This window comes from Corvus kubaryi, unplaced genomic scaffold (genome assembly GCF_017639235.1).
Source record: "Corvus kubaryi isolate FWS band 111438036 unplaced genomic scaffold, C.kubaryi_AGA036_p1.0 37264, whole genome shotgun sequence".
In the NCBI taxonomy this organism is placed as follows: domain Eukaryota; kingdom Metazoa; phylum Chordata; class Aves; order Passeriformes; family Corvidae; genus Corvus; species Corvus kubaryi.
The window spans coordinates 243,050-246,740 of NW_024581079.1; the positions used below are offsets into that span (position 1 = coordinate 243,050).

General features: G+C 47.5%; 1 long non-coding RNA gene across 1 annotated transcript; it reads left to right on the forward strand.

Annotated features, from left to right (window-relative positions):
- The first annotated feature begins 243 nt into the window (after positions 1-243).
- On the forward strand, positions 244-3,167 carry LOC121662882. The gene is made up of 2 exons (XR_006015463.1): positions 244-1,876; positions 2,495-3,167. It is a non-coding gene; the product is annotated as an uncharacterized LOC121662882 (long non-coding RNA).
- The last annotated feature ends 524 nt before the right edge of the window (positions 3,168-3,691 follow it).

The following is a 3,691-nucleotide window of genomic DNA, read 5'->3' on the forward strand; positions in this document are numbered from 1 at the left end:
GTGCGTGTGCCCGCGCCTGCGTGCGGAGGTGCGCGCCTGTGCGTGGGTGCGTGCGCGGCCCCGCGGGCACGGGACGGGACGGGAGGGGGCAGCCGCTCCGCGCCGGCCGCACCGCACAACTGCGCACCGACCGCCGTGACGTCACTTCCGCCCTGCCGGGGAGGGGGAGGTCACGTGCGCGGAAGGCCGCGGGGCACGTGACCGCGCTGGCCAGCGGCCATGGCGGGCGGGGTCGGCGGCGGCCCGGCCCCGGGCCCGGGGCCAGCGGCGGCAGCGGCTGCGGCAGTCTCCGCAGTTAATGCGCCCACCCTGATAGAGAAGAATATTGCGCTGAAATAGATCAGTGCAGTGTTTTAACTACACGTCTCAGTATCCCAGGGAGGCTGCTCCCCGCCTTGATGGACTTCGGCTTGCTGCATAATTCCATTAAACCACTTGCCAGCACAGCTCGCTGTCACTTTTCGCAGCATTAGTTTCAGATGCATAATGCAAACCAATTGCCATGTGGAACAACAGCTTACGGTGCAGAAACTGAGGCTGTCTAACACAATTCTGGAAGTTCCATCTAGTTTTCACATCTATTTTTTGAAAGAAAAATCCCACTTCCATGGAAACCTCTCCCAGGTCCTATGAAAAACATGTTTCGGAAACTAAAGAACGTTTTAACCCACTTCTTTCAGGGGTGGTGCAGTCCCCCTCCTGGAAGGATTAGGGGCCCTCTGCCAGCCTGGCACACGAGCTGAGGAAACAGCAGCAGAGCCGGGAGAGTGAACTGAAACTTCGGCAAGAGATGGATGGATTAAACAGCGCCTCCAAGAGTGCCAGTACCCCAGCAAGGCAGTCCTGCGACTGTGGGAACACCTCCGGAAAATCTCTTGCTTTCCCAATAGTTTTTGTTTGCTCAGCAGGCAAACCCAGGAAACTTTTCGAGACGTTTGAACTGTACTAAACTATGTACAAAACTGAAACAGAAGAGCACGGCAAATTAAAACAGATATGATTTATAAGAGAGCTTTCTAATTCTCCATCCTCCAAATGATGGAGGCAAGCCAACCCTACAACTCTTAGAGCTGCCTAGCTCTGTGAAGGTCATGATTTGATCCTCAGACAAAACACTCAGAACTCCCATCTCAAGAGATCTGGAACTGGCCTCCTGAGAAAGCACTGAGTACCTGCTGAGGGCAGGGCAAGGCAGCACTGTATGGCAGGGGAATTTAGCCCAGAGCCCGTGGGCATTACTGAACATGCAGCAAAAGAGACCCGAGTGACAGCCGTGCAGGATTCGTACTGCTGGTGCTCAAAACCACACATGTGGAGCTACACACTTGTGGCAAAGGCCCAAGCCAAGCCAACACTCACACTGCCCAACAACTGCAAAGGAAGCATAACTTTGTAACATCTGGACAGAGAGCATTTGTCCTGAAAAGTCAGTACAAACAGCACCACTGTCTCCGGCCTGTTCCTGATGGGCACCACGACCAACACTACCAGAGCGTGGGCTGCTGGCAGGACAGCAAATACATCAGTGATTGGTCCTGGGTTGCACAAGAATGCATAAACCAGAGAGAGTCATACTGGCATCAAACACAGACGAGTGGTGAGAGGCAAGAGGTGAGTGGCCCAGTGTCCTGTCCCTGGTGAGACCTGCTGATGTAGCAAACGGCCAGCCCGGGCAGACAAATGTGGATAAACCAACATCTCCTCCAATCCCAAAGGGACAACAATGAAAGATACCAGATCAGCCTTTGCTTACAGAAGGTTAGCAAAGTCCCCAGTACAACCAGTGGAGCCCTGGCCAGCACACAGCCCACACAGATGAGCCTGGCATCCAGAGGGATGTTACACCCCTGAGGTTACAGGAGGTCTTAGAAATGAGGTGAGCTCAGGTTTCACTGATGTTTCCCTCACTTAGGGGTGTGCAATACCATTGACACCCTCACGAGTTATCCCACTGTGCATTACTATTAAAACCACAGGGGTGCTAGTCTTTATGCCAGACAGAATTCTGCAAACTATTGTAAGTTCAACTGTAAGTTCAAACTTGTCTCCTGGTGTAATTCTGTACATCATAGCAGAAAATATTCCAGCCCAAACAAAAATCTGATACCAAAGAGATGACAAAGCAACAATCTGAACTCTTACATCCTGGCAGCACATACAGAAGGCAATCTCTGTCTGGTTTGTGCAATTATTAGCCTCATTTATTAACTATAGATCAACTGTATGGTGCACAACCCCTGTCAACCAGTCAAATACACACATATAAATGTGGCTGGAAAAAATTACAGTAAAATGGATATTATTTTTAAAAACTAATAAAACTGAAGTTCATCTGATACCTCCCTTGTGCAGTGTCATAGTTTCAGTAGTAAAATGTAGAGGTGATAATGTTCTCTGTAGGAGAAATGCAAATTGATTCTCAGCTTGCTGACATGTATGACGGGTAGGGCAGCTTGTTCTTTTCTAATTATCCTCAAATGTCTCCCTCCCATAGTAATACACTTTCCAGAAATGTGAGCTGACATTCGTCCCTCATGCTGGTCACTCGCAGAGGAATACTGCAATTAATGGCAGCTACAGTACGAGAAGAATGGTACTGTTAGTGTCTCAGCAGGAATGAGCATGATAGTGACTCAGAAATACTGTGTCCAGCACTACCATGCAACTCATCTCTGGGTGTGGTTTGTTTGGGTAAGAGGAGAGAGACCTGTCTGGGGGATGAGAGGTCATCGCTGCTGTAATGGCACCAAAAAACTGCTTGGACACTGCAGTCTATCTGTTGGAGGGGACTCAATTTGTCGTAATAAGGATGTGAAAACAAAGGCACTGCAGGGAATGATACCATCTACAATGAGATGATACTTGCTGCAAAATGATTTCCTGTGTTTGGTGGGATATTCCATAATATTTGAAGCACCCAACACCCCACCCCTCACTATTCTGCATTGCTAAGAATTTCCTCTGCTATTGTCTGTCTCACTTGGAATTGCTTGGACTGCTCTGGAACCCTGTGCATCTCCAGTCCCCTTGGGGGTGCCTGAAGAGGCAGATCACTGCCTTGGATCCGTTCACCCGGTGCCAATAGAACCTACTGCACTACTCTGACATTTTTATCCAGGTAACAGTCTTGTATGAAACAAATAGAGAATTACTTACTGTCTTCTTAATACTTTGTGTGGTGTTTTTTGGTGGTTTTGAATTGTACTGTCTGTGTATTTTAAACCCATGGTACAAATTCTAAAGGAAAGCAAAACTTGCTGGCCTGCAATTAAGAACATGCAATGGAGATGTGGGGGTCATGTTAATCCAGGATATATTTTCATTGCTTGTTTATATTGTTCAGCACTCTCAAATGGCCCTGTATTAAAAAAAAAATATCCCTAAGAACTGGCAAAAAGGTAATGGAAAAGTAGATTTTAGGCAGTTTTGATTGTCCTCAATAAGACTGGTGAATGCTATAAAAGTACTCACAAGAATTTCTCATTTTTATCTTCTTCCATTCCTACCCCTTTCTCCACCAGCCAGGAGTTCTTCTCATGCTTTTCCTTCTTACTTTTTTCCAAAAGCTTAAAATGCCATCTCTTTAGGCCTTCTCATTCTCCTTCATTAAAAGTCTTCAAAAATGTATGTTTTGATCAAACACTTTGGGTGGCAAACACAATTCAAAGGGTGGCATACAGAAGAAGAAATG